At 43.9% G+C, this 23,676-nt stretch overlaps 1 protein-coding gene across 5 annotated transcripts in view; it reads left to right on the top strand.

The window, feature by feature from the left end:
- LOC119660448 (afadin) overlaps positions 1–23,676 on the top strand; it is a 110,881-nt gene that overhangs the window by 28,613 nt on the left and 58,592 nt on the right. Inside the window, exon 1 of one of the 5 annotated variants that reach the window (XM_038069003.1) lies at positions 16,903–16,923. The exons of the other annotated variants lie outside the window; for them this stretch is intronic. The gene's annotated coding sequence lies outside the window, so the exon portion shown is untranslated. Of the gene's footprint in view, positions 1–16,902; positions 16,924–23,676 lie in introns of those variants that run through there. 5 annotated transcript variants of the gene reach the window in all.

Below are 23,676 nucleotides of genomic sequence, written 5' to 3'. Positions count from 1 at the left end.
GGTCCCTGTCACAACGGAAAGTGGAGTACCCTTCGGGGAGCTCGGTGTATAATATGGCATCGTCTAGCCAGGTTTCGGAGATACAAATGGCATGGTGTTGCTAACCCAGCGCGGATAAATTGAAGGCCCCCAGCTTAGGACTTAAACCCCTGACGTTCTGATAAAACAGACGGACAGTGAACATGGATCCAGTTATATAGCTCGGCGAGGCAGGCGTACATAAATGATGTCAGCTGAGTTTTACAGCGACTTTGCCCAAACACATTCTGTTCTAAAATGTCTTACAAGAAGGTACTTAGACTAACTAACTTACACGATATATCATATAAAGAGACGATGCTGAATTGAAGTGTTATCTTTCGATTAACGGGTATCTACACAGAATCACAACAATCCTCCTCAAAGAAGAATGGGTTCAAAAAATAAGAAGCCAAGACGACTTTACGGTTTCTTACCAGTTCAGAGGCAGCTCTTCAAATGCTGCCTCAACTCTACCCTGGAAACAGCGGGATCGAAACGTTCGCAGATGTTAAACGACCCATTATATAATTAGCAGAACATGACATGGCTGCGAATTATATTGAAGGGCTGTAATATTTTATTTGAGGAATGAGGGAGAGATGAGGGAGCATCTGACGAGTTGCCCCTGCCCTGGTAAGAAACTGTAATCGTTTTCGCTTTTTATTTTTGAAGCTTAGGTGCTAAACCCGAACGAGAGATCCGGGAACCAAAAAGAAAAGAGAGAGTAAGTTGTTCACCATTTGGTCCATCAAGTGGATGCGGAATTAGGATCCCCCAATCCTCATATAAAACATAGAATGGGTAGTTTCGATGGCGTTCATTTTCACAATTACTCTTGCAGACTACCAATAATAGGCTGATTTTATTCAAGATTCCGCGTAACAACATTTCTGTTCCGCTTCGCACCCGTTACATGTAAAACAGTACTCCATTAGTCAACTATTTTTTGATAATGATCCTCAGTTTTTCTGCAGCTCTATTGTATATTTTGCGGTTTGAAAAACTACTCTCATCCGTCTGTTGACACGATGTCCAGCAAAAAGCGGAGTTGATTTTCGTCTTTGGCATACATTTCCACAATATGCCATGTTTATCTTGGAAAGCGATTTCAAGCAATAGTTAGGATAACGAAGAAGAAGAAGAAGAAAATCAAAAGGAGGCTTAGAGAGTCGTCTTAAATTTCATGTCTTCCCTGATGTTTGTATGTCGAGAGCTTCATGCTACAATTCGTCGTCACTCACTCACATTCGAGTTGATTTTATATAAGCGTAGTAAGTACGGATACTATATGGAGTCAAAGACCGATTTATAATCATGTAGGCTGTCGAGACCGCTGTTTATCAGCTGTTCTTCACAGCCTCGGGAGCCTTACGATCTTCGCGCAGAGAACTGAAGTGAAAACACTTTGAAAAGGAAAAGGTACTGTTACCATGAGAGTCAGGCGTTGCTTCACCTTGCCACTAAGGCTGTCAACCAGCCAAACTCCCCTAACAGGTTTGCCAGTCGTGAACACCGACTGCGCGAAACAATATGTGGAACCGGACGACATGCGCTGGAGTTAACCCGAATGCTTTGGTGAGATGGGGGCCGGGGTTCTTGGTTCTCAAATATTATCTTCCTGTCAGGACACAGAGTGCGTAGACTCAATACAAAAAACCTAAACCTACCCGGGGTAAACTTTTCTTAATAGAGACGTGTAGTCTCGAGGTGTGTTGATACCACCGAAGATTTTTTCACAAAAGGTGTTGAACTGCCAAACGGCCTAGTAAGAGAGGGGACAAAAATCACAAAAAGAAACTAACGCCCGCGGAATGGACGAGGAAGGACTAGCCCTGAGTCGATTCTGCCACCCACACGACGAATGGCCCCCGTCTTTCTTTCTTCTTCATGAGGGGCTAGATAACATGCTGGCCCTACGGTGGCTCACTCCAAGCTTCAAACATAATGGAAGGAACCCTAATTAATCGGGAGGACTGACGCTTTCCTGTTGAGGGCTAGAGCAAAACATTTCAATTCAATTCATGATTAATTTTATAAATTTAAAATACCATCGTACAAGAAACAAAGCCATGATAGAGCACATTTAAAAATATTAATCGAAGTAATGCATAATTAGAGTGAATATAATATTTGCGCCAATAACAATAAGGGGAAAATAATCTTTTTCTTTTGCTTCCGCCTTTGTCCCGTTCACAAGCGAGGTCGGCTTGACGTGATCGGTTTCGCCATTTGATTCTATCAAATGCCTGATCTGGATGCAATCGCGAGGCTTTTAAATCCCCATCCAGCGTAACAAGCCACCGTTGTTTTGGTCGTTTACCATCGACTTCGATGTTCCGACCAATCTTGGCAAGTGAATTCTCGTTTGTTAGCGCGAATTACGTGACTACACCATCGAAAACGCCTTTGTCGCAATTTTTCCAATATCGGTGCAATCCCATATCGATCGCGGATATCCTCATTTCGGATGTGATCAAAACGTGTCACACCACTAGTCCAACGCAACATCTTCGTCTCCATTACCGCAAGACGGCGTTCATTACCCTTTTATAGTCGGTCAACACTCAGAACTATAGCGGACGACATTGCGGTAAATTTTAAATTTGTGACGTTCATTGATACGTCGATCACAAAGAACGCCAGTTCTGGAACGCCACTTCATCCAATAACAATTAGGGAAAAATAATATTTTCTTCTTTTTATTAAGTAATCTTATCGATATTTCCTTCGAGAAAAGGTCCACAATCGTATGATTTCACCCTTGTTCTCATGTGCGTTATACACAGTATTTTCCTCCTTTTTAGTAATTCAACTAAGTTTTCCTGAAAATTTTCTCCAAATGCAATAAATATTAATAAAAGAAAATGAATATAATGAATATCATATAAAATGTGCCAGTGCCTCAATGTGTTTTCCGGGTATTTTTACTTAACTTGGTACAATACATTCGTAACGAGACGCTTTGGTTAATTTAAGACCGTCAGGAATGCCCGTTTTCATTTCAGTATCCGTATATAACGCATTGCTTTCTTCAAACGCGTTTCATCTTTTTATTATTAGTTTCTTTTTTTTGCATATATATGGTTGCTTTTCACCTCTTGGTGGAGTTTATCGTGTTAATCATACCTATGCACCATCGCTTGCGGTTACCTGAAATGCACTGCAGCTCCCCCCACGACTTCCCGAGACACTCGGACTCTTCCTCTACTGTTCTGTGTCAAGTGGTCTTGACGGGGCCCACTTGTCGGCCATCTTCGGAGACTGGATTCCACTGCATGACATAGCCCGGAATGCAATTGTCGCATCTCTTTAATGTGTGATCTATCCACTGCCACTTCCGTCTCCCTATCACATCGCATACGAGTGCCAAGCCTGTGCAGTGACCAAGTTGTTCGTTTGAGATAGTGTCAGGCCAGCGTACCTCGATGATACGATGCAGGTATTGACGAAAGCTTGGAGCTTTTGAGTAACAGGGGAGTTCACTTTCCATGTGATACTCCCATATCGCAGCACAGAAAGAGCAGTAGCGCAGAACAATCGCAACTTGATCTTTGTATTTTGATAACTACCTTTCCAGATTTTAGACAGGGAAGCGAAAGCGGATCTAGCGCTGTTTATGCGTCGGACAACATCTAGGCAAAGTCCATAAGCCGGTGAGAGAGCAAACAGATGTCATCAGTGTAGTCGAGGTGTTTGAGGAAAGATGTCATCGTCCATTGAATTCCTCCACGTCCTCCGGACAGGGCAGCATGAAGAACGCCACCGATAACAAGAAGAAATAATATCGGTGACAAGTGGATTCCGCTTTGGACCTCAACATCTTCCGAGATGGTACGTCGGTATAGCACGTGACTTTTTGCGTCATCATATGTCGCTCTGATAATAGCTATTAATTTCTTTGGAATGGATGTAAATTCCACGCAATGTTCCGAAATGATCCGTAGGGTGTTGATATGTTCAATGCAGGAGGATCCGGAGCGGAACCAGCCTGTTCTCTGTCAATCAAGCTTTATTTATGTTCTTTAATGCGTTCCAGGATTATTCTAGCTAATATCTTTGCGGCGGCAGTGAGCATGCAGATATCCCTCCAATTGTCGCACTCAAAACATGTGCCCCATTTTGGAATCTCAACTATCTTCCATTTCTTCAATTCTGGAAAAGGTCTTGGATTCCCAAGATTTCCGTACCAGTGGAAGCGGCAGATCTGCAATAACTGCAGGTGCAGCGATAAACAACTCTGCTGGGGACCGCCAAGCCCAGCGGCTTTATTCCGTTTGAGTGCATTGATGGCCGAATAAACCGTTCGGTGTTCAAAAATTGTCGATAGACAACCAGGGAAGTTAGTAATGCTTTCCAAAAATATCAGCCAACACCATTTCGAAGGATATTGTAGGCCTGCAATGTGTCAAAAAATACTTAATACCTTTGAATGAATTCTCTGTTTTCTTTTAATTTTTTTCCCTGATTTACCACCGTCTGATTCCGAAAAATCAATAGGCGGCTTGAGGAAAACAGTCGACTCAATTGACGAGATGCAAGCTGAATCGAGCTGTTTCGAGGATTGGAAAAACGATGGCACACAGGATATCGAACACTTCTGTTGTGTTAATGACAAGAACGATACTTTGCTTACCAACCGTCGAATCGCAACGGATAGATGGCGAGAATACTTCGAGCAGATTTCAACTGAAGAATTTGCTCATCCTCCACTTCCACAATCATTGCCGGCATTTGGAGCAGTTCCACCAGTCAGCGCAACTGAAGTCGAGGAGGCAATAAAACAAATGAAATTGGGGAAAGCAACAGGACCTGACGACATCGCATCTGAGCTCTGGAAAGCGAAGAGCTGGGACCCACAACTGTGGCTCAGTGAATTCTTAAACCGGGTTATTCAGGAAGGAAGAACACCATCTGACTGGCAAGAAAGTACCACTGTTCCAATATGGAAAAAGAAAGGTAGCCCAGCAGAATGTTCAAATTACCGTTGGATCCAGTTACTTTCCCATACCATGAAGATTTTTGAACGCATTCTTGACAACCGTATTCGCGAAATCGTTGAAATAACCGTGAATCAAGCCGGATTTGTCAATAACTGCGGAACTACTGACGCAATATACGCTGCGCGGTTACTCATGGAGAAACACCGTGAGAAGCATCGCCCTCTTTACATTGCCTTTCTGGATCTAGAGAAAGCGTTTGACCGTGTACCACACGAACTCATCTGGTATGCTTTACGACAACACTTCGTGCCAGAAGAACTCGTGCGCTGGGTTCAATTGCTCTACCACGATCCGAAAAGTAAAGTTCGAAGTATGGCGGGTGTATTAAAACCGCTTCGTGTCTCTGTTGGTGTTCATCAAGGAAGTGCCCTCTCACCACTCCTCTTTGTCCTTGTTATGGACACCGTCACACGGGATATCCAACGTCCAGCGCCCTACACACTGCTTTATGTAGATGATGTTTTCCTAGCATCTGATAGCAAAAATGGTCTCGAGCAACTTGTTCAAAAATGGAGTGATGGCCTCATGCAACACGGTCTCAGATTGAATTTAAACAAAACTGAATTTTTGACGACCGATCCCCATGAAACAGGCACAATCACTGTCAGCGGCAGTGATCTGCCCAGAACTGAGCGATTTAAATACCTCGGGTCAACGCTATCAGCCAATGGAGAACTGCGTTATGAAATTGCTTCACGCATTAACGCAACCTGGATGAAGTGGCGTTCCACAACTGGTGTCCTTTGTGATCGACGTATCAACGAACGCCTGAAATCTAAAATTTACCGCAATGTCGTCCGTCCAGTCGCTCTCTATGGTTCTGAGTGTTGGCCGACCATAAAAGACAATGAACGGCGTCTTGCGGTAATGGAGACGAAGATGCTACGTTGGACTAGTGGCGTCACACGTTTAGATCACATCCGAAATGTGGATATCCGCGATCGTTATGGGGTTGCACCGATCGTGGAAAAGTTGCGAGAGAGGCGTCTTCGATGGTATGGTCACGCAATTCGTGCAAACGAGAATTCACTTGCCAAGATTGGTCTGAACATCGAAGTCGATGGTAAACGACCAAAAGGCAGACCTAAGCAACGGTGGCTTGATACGCTGGATGGGGATTTGAAAGCCTCGAGATTGCACCCAGATCAGGCATTCGATAGAGCCAAATGGCGAAGCCGATCACGACGAGCTGACCCCGCTTGCGAACGGGACAAAGGCTGAAGAAAAAGAAGATGGCATCACTGTATTGTGTCTGAAAAGATGCCGAAAACTCCTAAGATCATGACTGTTGTGATAAAAAAGGCAGAGCAAGCGCGTGTCATTCACGAAGGGAAGCAGCTCTGTAGCTAGAAATCTTCCTGAGGTCCTCAAAGAATGGTTCACGTAGTATTCGTAGCCTGGTTCTAGATAGAGCTTGGCAATCACAAGGGAAGTGCCTGAGGGTTTTTCCCTTTTCTCCGCACCATCGACAATGCGAATTGAAGGGTATGCCGAGTCTAGACATGAAGTTATATTTGAAATTGAATTTAATTTTTTGGAGAACACTTACTGTATAGAAGACAGTTAGTTATGAAACCCTCTCTAAAATCGGACCAAAAGTTCGCAGAAAGGGTATTATCACATTAGCGTTTCGGTCGAATCCTTCCTTCATAATCTAAGTCCTTTCTGCATCAATTCTAAAAGAAACTTTACCTCAAATCTATGAGAATTACTTGGAATCTCTGTTGGGCAGGAATAATCACTTCTTTTTCACAGTCTCCGTTGCCAACTGCCGAACGTGTACTACCCATATCCACATATTCTCAGGGCAGCCATAATCTATTCAATTATTTATAATGACTTTCTTTGATAAACGAGCCCTAATGATTGCGTCGTGAAGGAACGCCGCTCTTCTGTCATAGTTGCTCCCCAAATGCGGATGAATATGCGAAGCAAAGGTCATTGGTCTGTTAATTCAGCTCGATTGGGTCGTTGAATGTCAATTAAATTTATTCTAGAGTCTTGATTTGCCAACAAGTGAATATGAAGTGCAAGGCATGTCAGGTTTGGAACTGGTTCTGACTCATAATTTGTACGGCGGAATCTTCCTACCAGAGCACTCCTCTTGCAAATTATGTATAGTCTTGCAGTCTAAAAAATGTAAATCAATCGCCGCAAACAAAATTATAATTTCATTGAAATACAATTTGAAAAGTGAAATGCTTGCTTGAATAATTTCCACAAATGAAAACGTTCTTGATGAATACATTGAACACCAACTGCGAACAAAAGACGAGTTTGCCATATGAAAGTAACTCTGACCTTGTCATTGAGCCGAGATGAGAGAAATAAATGTTTACAAGCTACGGTTACCTAAGACGAAACAAGAAAATCGTAAATTAACATAATCAACTCTATAGATTTATTTAGCTATTCATATTTCAAATATTGGAAGTTGCTGTAACATTTACGCTAGACTGTGAGAAAAACAGCAAATGAGTTGGTTGTGAAAGGAAAGGAAATCATTACTTTGAATCGAATTCCTCCTCGACGAGGTATCGGGGGCAACTGAGTCATTGAAGCTGATCTGTGGTAAAAAAAGATGCAATAATCTGAATAATGTAGACTAGGTGAGTAGTTCCTCATATAAGTTGGTACCGCACTAGGGGCAAAGTGGACTAAAAGTGAATGTTAGTGAAGATGAAACCTTTGCAAACTCTGTAATTGACATTGTCACCAATTTCAATGGCGACACTTAAACATATCTTGTGTTGTACTTATCGCATCGGGTCATACTATACGGCGATTTGAAGACGACAATCTGGGCTACAAGTGTCTCTTTGACAGTTTTATGATCGTACGTTTCAGTCTAAAGTTATAGCGCGTTAAAAATGGAGTCCACCAAGGAAGAAGTTCGTCATAGTTCACATGTTTACTACCTGACAGGTAAAAATGCAACGAAGGCGACCAAAAAAATGTCTGAAGTTTATGGGTCCGATACTGTAACGATTCGCACAGCACAACGTTGGTTCGATCGATTTCGTTCTGGTGTAGTGGTAGGCCAATCGTCGTAGAAACCGATAAAATCGTCGAAATCATCCAAGTAGACCGGCATGTGAGCATTCGCTCGATTGACCAGAAACTGGGTAAGGACCATAAAACCGTTTGGAACCATTTGCAGAAGATTGGATTCCAAAAAAAGCTGGACGTTTGAGTGCCACACGAGCTGACGCAAAAAAATTTCTTGGACCGAATCAACGCCTGCAATGCACTGCTGAAACGGAACGAATTCAACCCATTTTTGAAGCGGATGGTGTCTGGTGATGAAAAGTGGATCACGTACGAAAATCTCAAGCGAAAAAAATCGTGGTCGAAACGCGGCGAGCCGGCCCAAACGATCGCCAAGCCCGAATTGACGGCCAGGAAGGTTTTGCTGTGTATTTGGCGGGATTGGAAGGGAGTCATCCACTATGAGCTGCTCAACTATGGCCAGACCCTCAATTCGGTCCTCTTCTTTGAGCAACTCGATCGTTTGAAGCAGGCGATTGACCAGAAGTGGCCAGGATTGGTCAATAGGAATGGTGTTTTGTTCCACCAGGACAACGCTCGGCGTCACACATTTTTGACGACCCGCTAGAAGCTACGAGAGCTCGGATGGGATGTCCTATCGCATCCAAGTGATTACCATCTGTTCCGGTCCATACAAAACGCTCTTGGTGCTACTAAGTTTGCCTCAAGTGGCTTGCGAAAACTGGCTGTCTGAGTTTTTTGCAAATAAGGAGGGGAGGCTTTATAAGAGGGGGATAATGGAGTTGCTTTGTAAATGACAACAAGTTTGCGAACAAAACGGCGCATATTTGGCTTAAATCGGATAATTTTAAGTATGTTAAATAAAGCGTTAAGATTCGATCCCAAATACGACATTACTTTTTCCCCAACCCAATATTTTCTGGTTGACATTCGTCCTTCATTGTTGATACAACTCCTCAGATGTGACCAACCTGTCATCTATACAGGGAGCGAAAAAACTATTTCACAAATATGAGGTATGAAATGAGCTTATAACTTTCGTAAAAATCAATGAAATCAATCATAAAAATAGAATAATCAAATAAAAATTACAGGCGGTGTTCAAATTGCAAGACCTCGATACATTTTCGACACTCTTGTTAATGACGGGGGATCGACGGCAATTTCATCCCAAGCATGTCTCAAAGGTCCTTATAAAACATCAAATGTAACGTATTTTTTGCTAAAATCCCCCAAACAATAATCCATTAGGTTCATATCAGATGAATTTCGAAATCAAGCATTTTTGTTTTAAAACCCAGGAAGCAATTCCTGACACAATGCAGTTGTCGAATCAGCTGAATGCGCTGGAGTCTAATCTTCCTAAAGAGTAAATCCTCGAACAAAATGTTGGAGCAGTCCATGGTTGCAGAACACCTAGTAGGTGGATGGGTTGATTTTGACACTTTCTTCTCAATAATGATCATTGGTGTTCTTGTAGTAGTGCAAACTTCGGCCAACATCACTGCTGAAATTGGAATATCATGACTTTTACTACTGATGTGACTGCCGATTCTAATTCGGTCGTAATTTCGCTTCCGGCGCATTGTAATGAGGACTGCTTCCGTTTTTCCTCCACAATTGCCAACTCAGCGCTCTCTAACCAGGTCTTAACAGCACTGATTTCTTCGCAAAAGTATAACTCAGCATTCTCTAGATGCTTTGCGGCTACAACCAATGTTATATCGCCGGCATAAACCCCCACCGTCCCCTTCTCCAGAACTGGAAAGTTCAGTGCATCAGTGTGGGACACCCGCGGAGAAAACAAACTCCTTGGTTCCATCATCGGTGTCACACCAGAGCGTCCTTTCTCGCAGGTAGTTATCGACAATAGCTGCGAAATAGGTAGGATTACCAACCGTCGCCAAGCATTTTCGTATTAGGTTCCAATTCTCCGAATTAAATGCATTCCTCACGTCTGGGATCACCACCACGCAACATTTACTGGTAGAACGCCTTCCGTGAATTGCATTTTCGACCAGGCCAGCAACCATTTTGATGGCACCAATGGTTGATCTGGTTTAAGGAATCCTTGCCTCTCGACGATCGGGAGTAATTCATTTGAAATTACTCGCTCCAACATTTCCCCCATCGTATCTAAATGACGTAAGGGTCTATAAGAGGATGGTTCACCTGGACGTTTATCAGCCTTAGGCAGCAATACCAGCTTCTTCCGTTTCCATGAGTAACAAATATCCCCTCGGACATGCACGCTTCGAACAATTCAACGAACATGTCCGGCCTGGATCTTACGGCGAGCTTAAGGGCTTTGTTCTGTATGCCATGCAGACCTGGTGCTTTGTTATCACTGATCTCTAACAACTCGTCCGTAGTTACTGCAGAAACCTCTATTTTGCTGGGGGAATAACCCCTGGATGATTTCCAAGAAGAGAGTAGGGCAAGTGATTTGTGGGGTTAACCGGCTTCTCAACCGTCCCATCACAATTCTATAGCGCTTCTACACGGATTTAAATCCGTTTCCGAGCAGACCTCCTTACAACATTCCCTGTTCCTCCGCTGAATGCCAAGCTTGAGGTTTTTCCGGACTACTTTGTAAACATGCTCCTTTTGTCCCTGATCGCTCCTATCTACCGCCCTACGAGCTGTTTGTCAGGCTTGCTGGCAGGCTGATCGAAGGCTAACCAATTCACTGTTCCTTAAGTAGTTGGGCCTTTTACTGAGGAATGAGCACCTCCTAGGTATAGATATACCACTTACCTTGACGATGCATTGTGTGACATGGAGGGCTCTCTCCGTTGGACCGCCTGATTTAGTATGTTGACCTAGCCCCGCTTCCTAGAAGCTTCCCACATCCAATGCTTCTGCAGACCAGCCTGATGCCCTTCTCAGCTTCAGGTATCCTGTTTCGCTGGCCTGCCGGTTCCTCCTCATTTCAAAGATAATTGTCTGATGATCGCTGTTAGTGTAGTCTTCGCTGGGACATACAATGTACCACTGCAGAGCTGACAAAGATCAAGTCTACGATTGCGGAAGACCTTCCTTTGCGAAAAGTGCTCGCATCACCTTCATTGGTCAAAACTAAATCCAACTGAACAAAAGCCTCTAATGGACTTCGGCCCCTTGCGCTACTCTCCCTGCTTTCCCATTCAAGGGACCAAGCGTTGACGTCACAGGTAATGGCCTTTGGATTTTGTCCCTCTGAATCGAGAACAAAGTTGTCCAACACGTCTTCCAATTCATACAATGTCAGACTGGGTTGGTCGTAGCAGCTGTACTTGTACACATCGCATATTTCCGCTCACACGAAACTACTGGCCGACTGACTCATGGAACATTGTATGACTTGGCGATCGCCGCTCCATCAGTCGATTGTGTGATGCCCCACTGTCACGGTTTCTGTAGGGTTCACTTATGATGGCAATTTCCATCTGAGATAGATAGACTAAGTCCTGAGCGACCCTGCAATGATTGAAGTTTTTTTGAGTAAAGTTCATTTTCTCATTGCAGTCAACGCTTTCCTGAATTCCAGGCATTTACCACTTCCGGCAATATGGCGGTTACTTCTTCCTTCCTTTCCTTCGGACAATAGGCGTTTGAGGTCCCCATTGCACTCCTTGGCAATATGTCCTTTCTCCCCACACCGTCTGCATCGACCGCAAAGTGCCCAAACGTAAGGCATTTGAAGCCCCTCTTTTGTGAAACCTGGCAGACAACCCACCGAATTTGAGCCTTTCCGGCCGATAATAATTTCTGCACTGCCTTCACTGGTAGGCACCAGGTTACCATAGGCTTTCCTCAAGCTCACGATGGATTCTTCTTCCAGTTCCTCCAGCTTAAGTAGTTCTTCTAACGCAGTGCATATTTCTTTTCTGGGTGTCACTTCGTCAAGAGGCTTGTACTGTATGTAGTTCTCCTGCTTTTGGGCCCGCACTGTGACATTCTCCTCAAGCGAGTCTTTCACTTGGGTGCGAAAGCCGACAGTTTTACCCAAGCTAGATTTTTTTCAGCTCAAATATGATATCGGACAGCTCAATTATTTTTACTCCAAGCTACTTGAAAGTGGTTCCTTCGGCTCAGGACTCTTTGGCCGTCTTTGGCATTGGTGGAGATCGAAGAATCGAGGAACTTCTCCTGAATGAATCAATTTCTTGGCCTCGGAGTACCTCGTTTAGTGGTCTGTCTTGGACGAATTGCGGTGGGTGTCGGAAACTGAGAAGTGAGCTCCTTACAACCCATCATTTTTTGCCTTCGTTATTGGTGTTCTTGGCAAGGTCTTGCTTCGTTTGAACACCTCCGTCTGTCTATCTGTCACAGTCAATTTACACGGAAACGGCTGTCACACTAATTGTCACAAAAATGGAGGTGTCTTTGGATCCCTTTATATTTTCGATTCCGGGTGAAACATAGGGGATTGGGGCTCAAAATGTGTTCCCGAAAAATCTGGAAAAAAATCACCATGGTGTATCCATACGAGATCTAGACCTAAAAATACATCCCATTAAGATATCTGCTTAAATAAAGTTAATTATAGTATATAACCGTATGTTCAAAATTTACCCCAATACCGCTCTTAGGATCATCCTAGATGTACGGTACGTATGGTGGTACGGTTGCAAGTAATAAAATGGGATATAATTTTGGGAAGTTTGACAAAAATCTAACTATCATTAATGAAGTTATCATCATCAACGGCGCAACAACCGGTATCCGGTCTAGGCTTGCCTTAATAAGGAAGTCCAGACATCCCGGTTTTGCGCCGAGGTCCACCAATTCGATATCCCTAAAAGCTGTCTGGCGTCCTGACCCACGCCATCGCTCCATCTTAGGCAGGGTCTGCCTCGTCTTCTTTTTCTACCACAGATATTGCCCTTATAGACTTTCCGGGTGGGATCATCCTCATCCATACGGATTAAGTGACCCGCCCACCGTAACCTATTGAGCCGGATTTTATCCACAACCGGACGGTCATGGTATCGCTCATAGATTTCGTCATTGTGTAGGCTACGGAATCGTCCGAGGAATACATGAGGACTGGCAAGATCATAGTCTTGTACAGTAAGAGCTTTGACCCTATGGTGAGACGTTTCGAGCGGAACAGTCTTTGTAAGCTGAAATAGGCTCTGTTGGCTGACAACAACCGTGCGCGGATTTCATCATCGTAGTTGTTATCGGTTGTGATTTTCGACCCTAGATAGGAGAAATTGTCAACGGTCTCAAAGTTGTATTCTCCTATCCTTATTCTTCTTCGTGTTTGTGTTTGACCAGTGCGGTTTGATGTTGTTGGTTGATTCGTCTTCGGTGCTGACGTTGCTCGCGCCGCCTGCTCGATCTGGATGAAGGCAGTTTGTACGTCTCGGGTGGTTCTTCCCATGATGTCGATATCGTCAGCATAGGCCAGTAGTTGGGTGGACTTGAAGAGGATCGTACCTCTTGCATTTACCTCAGCATCACGGATCACTTTCTCGAGGGCCAGGTTAAAGAGGACGCATGATAGCGCATCCCATTGTCGTAGACCGTTGTTGATGTCGAATGGTCTTGAGAGTGATCCTGCTGCTTTTACCTGGCCTCGCACATTAGTCAGGGTCAGCCTAGTCAGTCTTATTAATTTCGTCGGGATACCGAATTCTTCCATGGCCGTGTACAGTTTTACCCTCGCTATGCTATCATAGGCGGCTTTAAAGTCGATGAACAGATGGTGCAACTGTTGTCCATATTCCAACAGTTTTTCCATCGCTTGCCGGAGAGAGGAAATCTGATCTGTTGCTGATTTGCCTGGAGTGAAGCCTCTTTGGTATGGGCCAATGATGTTCTGTGCGTATGGGGCTATCCGGCCTAGCAAGATAGTGGAGAATATCTTATAGATGGTACTCAGCAACGTGATACCTCTATAATTGCTGCACTGTGTGATATCTCCCTTTTTATGTATGAGACAGATAATGCCTCGTTGCCAATCGTCAGGCATTGATTCGCTGTCCCATACCTTGAGCACAAGTTGATGAACCACTTGGTGTAACTGGTCGCCTCCATATTTAACTAATTCGGCTGTAATTCCATCGGCTCTTGGCGACTTATGATTTTTCAGCCGATGAATTGCACGGACTGTTTCTCCTAAACTTGGTGGTGGCAGTATTTGTCTGTCGTCTTCAGTTGGCGGGACCCCCAACTCGCCGATGTTCTGGTTGTTCAGTAGCTCATCAAAGTACTCAACCCATCGCTCTAATATGCCCATTCTGTCGGAAATCAGATTTCCCTCTTTGTCTCGGCAGGATGAGCATCGAGGTGTATAAGGCTTCATCTTGTTGACTTGTTGGTAAAACTTCCGCGCCTGGTGCGGTTGCTCCCTGTACTTTTCTAATTCACAGACTTGTTGGTTCTCCCAGGCTTCCTTTTTCCGTCTGTGAAGTCGCTTCTCCGCTCGACGGAGTTCGTGATAAGTCTCTGCGCGTGCCCGCGTTCTTTGAGAATGCAACATTACTCGGTATGCGGCATTCTTCCGTTCCGTTGCTAGCTTACATTCATCGTCAAACCAGCCATTCCGACTCCTTTTGCGGCCAAGTATGTTTGTGGCCGTATCCATGATAACGTTCTTCAGGTGATTGTGAAGATCATTTGTTGATGCTTCATCTTCAGGTCCTCTGTTGACTGCGGTTATTGCGGCATCCATTTCCCTCTTATAGGTGTCGCGGAGGGTTGTGTTGTGGATGGCTTCAGTGTTCACTCTCACCTGATTGTCAGAGGGGATTTTAGGTGGTATTATTATTCGGGCTCGGAGCACCATGCCAACGAGATAGTGATCCGAGTCTATATTGGCCCCCCTATATGTTCTGACATTCATCAAGGCTGAGAGGTGGCGGCGTTCGATCAACACGTGGTCAATTTGGTTGAAAGTGGTCCCGTCTGGAGAGGCCCACGTATGTTTGTGGACCGCTTTCCGCGCAAACCAGGTACTTCCAACAACCATTTCGTGTAACCCTGCTAATTGAATAGTCCGTAGTCCGTTATCATTTGTTTTTTCGTGTAAGCTATGGGAGCCAACGTATCGCCTGAATATTGGCTCCTTCCCTACTTGCCTGTTAAAATCCCCAAGTATGATTTTGATATCATATCTGGGACAGGCTTCGAGGATTCGTTCTACTGCCTCGTAGAAGGTATCCTTCTCCGACTCTGCAGTCGCCTCTGTAGGGGCGTGAACGTTTATGAGGCTTATATTTCTAAACTTGCCTCGCAAGCGCAGAGTGCATAGCCGTTCGCTTATGTTTTCAAAGCCGATAACAGCAGGTTTCATTTTTTGGCTGACTAAGAAACCTACTCAGAGCACATGGTTTACTGGATGACCGCTATAATATATGGTGTAGTGGTTCTTCTCCAGGAAACCGGTCCCTGTCCATCGCATCTCTTGCAACGCTGTTATATCAGCCCTATATTGGGACAGGGTATCGGCTAGCTGCTCATCAGCTTTATCTCTGTACAGGGAGCGCACGTTCCATGAGAAAATGCGCAGATCGTTGTTCCGTTTTCGTTGCCGGGTCCGTCGTTTTAAAATCCGTCCTGTCCGAGGCTCCTGTTGTGGCTTCGTAACAAGTTGTTTTCCGTGTAGGGTTGTCAGCCCTACCCAACCACCAACCTGGAGGACCAGTTGGTACAATTTGTCCCGTTTTTAGGCGCGGGAGACTCGCCTTCATCCTTCTCCGTCTGCAGCTTTTCGTCAAGAAAGAGCTCCCAGCGGTCACCACGTGGAGGTGGAGATAGGGTTCAGCAGGCATTTCCCAGGTTTTATGCTCCATCGTGGGTACCAATCCACGTTTCGCCCCGGGACCTATACTACCCTTTGACCACCACATTAATGAAGTTATAGAAGGTCAAAATTGTGAATTTCACATGAATTTATGGCACTCTAAAACGTGTATGACGTCATCATCATATAAATTGAACTCATGTGAACGACGGAGTTGGAATTTGGAAGCACATCTGTATTTCAAGTAATATTTTGAATTGACGGTATCTGCGATCTCACACAAGATGAACACAAACCCTTTATACCCGAAGAGTCCGGGATTTCGACTTGTTTGGTATTTGATTTCCAATGAGACTCCGCATTAATAGAAGTAATAAGCCTACAGTCGCGGGACAGCACAAAGATAAACATGAACATCGATAATAAATCAGCATTCGAACCCGGGGAAATAAGATCGAGAGGCTGATGCTCAAGTAACTCGAGCATCGCACCGTGCGTTCCTTGTAAACTTTCAATTCCTTACGACTACGCCTTGTCAACCACTTGTCAGAAATACAATTTTTTGAATGCCTCCCTCGTGCATATTCCACTCGCGATCGCACTGTGACCGTAGATTAAATTATTCTAAAGATTCAAAGGAATGAAAACTATAAAAACTTTCCAGTGGTTTGTTTGTAATATGTCACAACCACATTACAATCTTAAAAACGTCGAATATTTCCATTCACATGATTGCGCTATAACCGCTGCCTAGCTCATTGACAGGCAAGGTAATGAGGGCACTATGACGCAAAAACATTCAAGTCTTTCCTTATTGATCAAACGTTAGTAGCAATAGTTTTTCATAGATAGCTTCGAAAATGCATAAAGTGTGTCGTCATCTAGTATGCTATATCGTGTGTTTTAATTGCATCTGAGTACATCCCATGCTTCACTTTAATTCGCGGGCCGATTTCTTTATATGCGTGTAGAGTAGTAACAGTTGCAACGTACAATCTTCAATAAAAATTCATCTTTTTCTTAGCCGCATCTCACAACATTTGGGCTCGTATTTTTTCTGTGTGTAGAAAGTAGACATGCGGCAATGTTGCAACGACATTAACTGGCGGATACAGCGGAAAAAAGTGGAATACTAGTTTTCCTCCATTTCATCGAAATGTAAGCGGTCAACCGTATTTTTCTTGGTTCCAATTTTCACAATTTTCCTTCTTGTCGTCGTTACTATGAATTACTCTGCCAGCAAGCTTGCCAGCCCCTTTACCTATTAAAAAGTGCAGTGAACTGTGAAGTTTTCTTTCATCCTATCTCATTTTCATGTTATTCTATTTTTCTATATGTGCACGTTACCTCTGTCAATGTCAACAGCCCCTCTCGTATGTTAGCTAATATTATTACATTCAAAACTATCTTCCGTTTGTGAGGTTGTTTGGTGGCGTGGTTGCAAGATAGACATCGCCTCTGTGCAAAACGAAGAAAACTCAAAACTGGCTTTCCCGATCGAGACGCGACGGAGCGGCATTTGCACCTGGTTGCAATCATTGAATGAATCTTTCTTAACTGCTCCTAACAACATGAACAGCCTGCAACAAAAAGATAGAAGTATATTTAGGAAATTTTAACCGGGACTGCAAGACTGATCCGTGACAGAATTTGATACACATACATGGGGTGTTTCTACCAATTCTGTTTCCTGAATAGAATCAATCAAAAGGCAAAGGACAGCAGCCGGTCTTCAACATGAAATGAATAATTTATCTACTTTTGTATACATTCCCAAACGAATAATAGAAATGTCAATATCATCAGAAGAACCAGCCAACCCCTGATACAAAAATGTCAACACGGAAATCATATAACATTTTGCGAAACCAGTTTAATATGAATTTAATCATCTCGAATGGAGAATTCATAGTATAATTTGTATTTTTGTTGTTTTTCACGTCGATTTTACTCGTTTACGAACCAAAAGAAAAAATGCTAAATTCATGAATTGCTGTTGTTGTTTATCTAATGCCCTCTAGGATTTTTTTTATGGATGACTTAAAAAGATACACCAGTGATAATTGCTGTGAGAACATTTAGTTCCCCTCTAGTGTCAGTGGTGAGTGAAACCTTGCACTAATTTGAATCAGAGGAATGTTAACATGATAAAATGTGAGTTAGTTTACCCTATTGCATATATGCAATTATACAAGCATGTTTGTATCAGGTGAGAACTTGTTTATTCATTTTCATCTATATTAAAGATATTGGTTATCATGAGAAACATTCGAATGCACGGTCATTTCCATAAGTGTACCTTTTTCTTCACCCTTTTCCCCCATTCACAAGCGAGGTGGGCTCGTCATAATCGGTTTCGCCATTAGGTTCTATCAAATGCCTGATTTGGATGCAATCGCGAAGCTTTTGAATCCCCATCCAGCGTATCAAGCTACCGTTGTTTCGGTCGGCCTTTTGGTCGCTTACCATCGACTTCACAATCACATATCGATCGCGGATATCCTCATTTCGGATGTGATCAAAACGTGTCACACCTCTAGTGCAACGCAACATCTGCGTCTCCATGACCGCAAGACGCCTTTCATTGTCTTTTATAGTCGGCCAACAATCAGAACCATAGAGAGCCACAGGACGGACGATATTGCGATACATTTTAGATTTGAGATGCTCGTTGATACGTCGATCACAAAGAACACCAGTTGTGGAGCACCACTTCATCCAGGTTGCGTTGAGGCGTGAAGCAATTTGATAACCCACTTCTCCATTGAATGATTGTATTGACACGAGATATTTAAGTCGTTCAGTTCTGGTCAGGTCACTGTCGTTTGCAATGGATGCGTCTATTTCCTGGGGATTGGTCGTAAACAATTCAATTTTATTCAGATTCAATCTGAGACCGTGTTGCATGAGGTGATCAGTCCATTTTAGGGCAAGTTGCTCGCGATCCATTTTTGCTATTAGACGCCACGAAAACATCATCTGCATAAACCAGTGCATAGGGCGCTGGCCGCTGGATGTCCCGTATGACGGTGTCCATAACAAGAACAAAGAGGAGTGATGAGAGGACGTTTCCTTGATGAACACTAACAGAAACAGGAAGCCGTTTTGATACGCCCGCCATACTTCGAATTTTACTTTTCGAACCGTGGTGGAGTGCACGAGTTCTTCTGGCACTAAATGTTGTCGTAGAACATACCAGAAGGGTTCGTGTGGCACATGGTCAAACACTTTCTCTTCATCCAGAAATGCAATGTAAAGACCTCACGGTGTTTCTCCATGAGTAATCAGGCAGCATGTCTTGCGTCAGTAGTTCCAAAATTCTTGACAAATCCGGCTTGATTTACTAAAATTTCGATTTCGCGAATATGGTTGTCAAGAATACGATCAAAAATCTTCGTGGTATGGGAAAGTAACTGGATCCAACGGTAATTTGAACATTCTGCTGGACTATCTTTTTCCATATTGGAACTGTAGTACTTTCTTGCCAATCAGATGGCGTTCTTCCTTCCTGAATAACCCTATTAAAAAATTCATTAATCCACAATGTTGAGTCCCAGCTCTTCGCTTCCCAGAGCTTAGATGCGATGTCGTCCGATCCTGTTACTTTCCTCAATTTCATTTGTTTTATTGCTTCCTCGAATTCAGTTGCGGTGACAGTGAAGCCCATGGTATTTTACGTAGGCACCTGTCGTGAGACTTAATCCTACGGTCCTCTTCAGACACGGATTGATTTTGTGACCACAATCAGAGCCCCGCTGAGACAAGCAACAACGGTACCAGTCTATACCAAGTGCATGGCTTAGCATTCATACTGGTGGATGCAAGAATTACCTAAACCTCTACCGAACTATGGAGTACGGCACCCGTGTTGATACGCAACACCACGTCGGGGCCCGAAGATCTCTTCTCGCTTGAGCATAACCACAACCACCATGAAACTCCCACTAGGGGGGCCAACCGCAAATAACCGAGCTGTCCTCACATACAACAGGAGTTCACCCGAAGTATGTGAGTCCAGGGGCTTTCCCGGTTCCCATGGTACCAGTATACCCCTGGTAAGGTTTCGTGACCAATTTATCACTTCAGATGAGTCCCCATACAGACTCGGGTCTGATCGCCCTGATTAGGATTTTAGAGCATTCGCCTACTGAATCACGGCCGGCAAACCAAAGTGATTACAGCGTCTCCCGGTGCCACCACTATGGAGGTTCTCCTCGGCCACTTGGTTTTGGTTTGGCCGATAGGGTTACCGCCCCATCTTCCTCGCCGCCACGTCTGAGCACCAGTTATGGAACTGCTCCAAATGTCAGCAATGATTGTGGAAGTAGAGGATAAACAAATTCTTCCGTTGAAATTTGCTCGAAGTATTCCCGCCATCTATCCGTCGCGGTTCGACGCCCGTTAAGCAAAGTATCGTTCTTGTCGTTAACACAACATAAGTATCCAATATCCTGTGTGCGTTCGTGTCGGCTTTTGGCAAGTGGATACATATCTCTCTCGCCATCTCAACTGTCGAGTTCATCATAAATTGTCGAGCGTTTTATCGTCGAGAAATTTGTGATAGAGGCGTTTCCTTACCTGGTTTGGTGTGATAGAGACGTTTCCTTACCTGGTTTGGTGACCCCGAGGGTTGCAGAGGCCACTTTGTAGATCGTGACTTTCATTTGATTCCACGATTCTTTCACATTCGTAATGGTTGGTAATCGCGTGAGATCATTTCTTCTCACGAAATTGCCACCACTTAATGCCCGGTGGGCCAGTGGTGGCTTGATTCGCAGGATGGCAGTCAACGCCTGATGTTGGGGTGCGATGGTCTCATAGGGAACAACTTTGCAATCAGTGACAGTGGTAAAATGTTTGCGTCTTATGAGAATATAGTCGATTTGCGTTTTACTGTTCCCACTATAAACTCCAGGAAGATGAGGCAATCGTTTGATGAACCATGTATTCATAAGTTCAAAGTCATGGATCATTGCGCGACCCAAACCCCTTTCCTCCATGGCACCTGTTACCGTCGTCTGCCTTTCCTCCCGCATGACCATTAAAATCACCGGTAATAATGATATAGTCATCAGCAGGCACTTTACAACTCTTTTCATCGAGAAGTTGCCAGAAGGCATCTTTCTCGGCATCAGGTCGACCTGTCTGTGGTGCGTATGCGGTAAAAAAGTCAATAGTGCTATCAGCTGATATAATTGTGAGCTTCATCAGGCGGTCATCAAATCGTTCGACTTCTTTAATGGCATCATGGAAACCCTCTGAGATGTCAATGCCAACACTGTATTGATTGTGTTGGCTACCAAAATATTATAGAAGAGTTTATATTCATTTTTACCACGTTCGCGTTCTGTGTCGCAGCTTTTGGCACCAGACCATCGGGTTTCTTGCAGAGCACAGATATCAATGCGCCTTCTTCGAAAGGCTCTTGCGAATTCCTCGGTCTTTCCAGTTAGGGTGCCAACATTTAGTGCGCACATATTTATTTTGCTCGGACTAACTTACCTGCGTCCTGACCCCATCCATGCGTCAAGAACACAGCCCATTTGTCAACAGGACGGGGGCGCGTCCTGCCGCGCGTCGACTGAGGTGGACACCCTAGCATTTTTCCTAAGCTTGTTGCTCGATTCGATCATCTTGTTTCTAACGACATTGGACGCTGATTTGATAGGTGGATTATCGCTTTTTTGCTGTTTAAAGAGTGTTGTGAGTTGGCCCCTATTCATTCTATTCTGTTTTTTACGTAGTATTCTGTCTATTTAATTCCTACTATATTGATTTTTCACCGCTGTATCTTTTATATAGTTTATTTCCTTTTTGAAGCGGTCCTCCGTCAATGATGTCACTAGCAATCTCTGTACCATACTGTAATAAGCCGCCATTTTCTGCCCATATGTGTGTTCTGAGGTCCTTGATATGGTATGCTGTGTGTGAGCTTTCTTTCTGAATATATCGAACTCGAGGTTATTGTTGTTTCCTATTATTGATTGGTCCAGAAACGCTATCCGTTGGTCATTTTCCTTTTCCATTGTGAAAATTATGTTGTGATGTATGTTGTCTATTGCTGCCACCGTTTTGTCAATATCTTCATTCGAGACTGTTACCAGTACGTCGTCTACGTAATGCGCCCAACACTTTGGCATGATACCTCGCTTATTAATGGGGACAACGGATTCCCTATTGCACTTCCTGAAGTGGTTTTGTAAAATTGGTGTCTACTGATGAAGTAATTCTCATTCATGCAGAAAGCTGTTAATTTTGCGTAGTTTCACGCCTTTTTCTTTTCGTTAAGTTCCACACATTCTTCTGTTAGCCAATCCTCGAGTTTCCAAATGGCTTCTTTGGTTGGTATGCTCGTATATACTGTTTTTACATCAAGTGACACTCAGGCAGTCGCTTTCTTCCAGATTTTTGTGTGCAGCAAGTTTCTTTACTGCATACTTGCCTTGATAATTTCCGAGGGTGCTGATTTCATTCATAAGCCACTTTGCAATTTTATGGGTTCGGCAGTTTCAGTTGGGCTGGATCATCATTCTCGGTAAAGATGGGTTTGGCATCCTCAAGTCTGCAATGTTTTCTTGTATTTTCCTATTTTCGTTGAGCGCCTTTTCTACCGTTTTTATAGAGTCGGGAAAAGGATTGTATCTCAACTTGAAAAAATTCTCATCTTTCTTCTAAGGGCCCTGTTGTATTCATTCTTATCCATTATAACAACCGCGTTCCCTTTTTAGACTTTCGTGTTAAAGGTTTAAGAGGTTTTTAGTCAATTTTATAGATTTTCTCCTGCATAATTACACATTTTTCGTAGCCTTAAAACCTTTTTTTGACGGGTTGAATTATTGTAAACAGAACAGAAGTGAGGGCATTGTTCCCTCCGATATATATTTCTTCATCATCATCATCAACGGCGCAACAACCGGTATCCGGTCTAGGCCTGCCTTAATGAGGAACTCCAGACATCCCGGTTTTGCGCCGAGGTCCACCAATTCGATATCCCTAAAAGCTGTCTGGTGTCCTGACCTACGCCATCGCTCCATCTTAGGCAGGGTCTGCTTCGTCTTCTTTTTCTAGCATAGATATTGCCCTTATAGACATTCCGGGTGGGATCATCCTCATCCATACGGATTAAGTGACCCGCCCATCGTAACCTATTGAGCCGGATTTTATCCACAACCGAACGGTCATGGTATCGCTCATAGATTTCGTCATTGTGTAGGCTACGGAATCGTCCATCCTCATGTAGGGGGCCAAAAATTCTTCGGAGGATTCTTCTCTCGAACGCAGCCAAGACTTCGCAATTTTTCTTGCTAAGAACCCAAGTTTCCGAGGAATACATGAGGACTGGCAAGATCATAGTCTTGTACAGTAAGAGCTTTGACCCTATGGTGAGACGTTTCGAACGGAACAGTCTTTGTAAGCTGAAATAGGCTCTGTTGGCTAACAACAACCGTGCGCGGATTTCATCATCGTAGTTGTTATCGGTTGTGATTTTCGACCCTAGATAGGAGAAATTGTCAACGGTCTGAAAGTTGTACTCTCCTATCCTTATTCTTCTTCGTGTTTGACCAGTGCGATTTGATGTTGTTGATTGATTCGTCTTCGGTGCTGACGTTGCCACCATATATATCATTGATGTACAGCCCAAGATCTCGCGCCAATCACTGCCTGCTCAATCTGGATGAAGGCAGTTTGTACGTCTCGGGTGGTTCTTCTCATGATGTCGATATCGTCAGCATAGACCAGTAGTTAGGTGGACTTGAAGAGGATCGTACCTCTTGCATTTACCTCAGCATCACGAATCACTTTCTCGAGGGCCAGGTTAAAGAGGACGCATGATAGCGCATCCCCTTGTCGTAGACCGTTGTTGATGTTGAATGGTCTTGAGGGTGATCCTGCTGCTTTTATCTGGCCTCG

Source organism: Hermetia illucens, chromosome 6 (assembly GCF_905115235.1).
Source record: "Hermetia illucens chromosome 6, iHerIll2.2.curated.20191125, whole genome shotgun sequence".
Lineage (NCBI taxonomy): Eukaryota > Metazoa > Arthropoda > Insecta > Diptera > Stratiomyidae > Hermetia > Hermetia illucens.
This window is presented reverse-complemented; position numbering and strand designations above follow the sequence as displayed.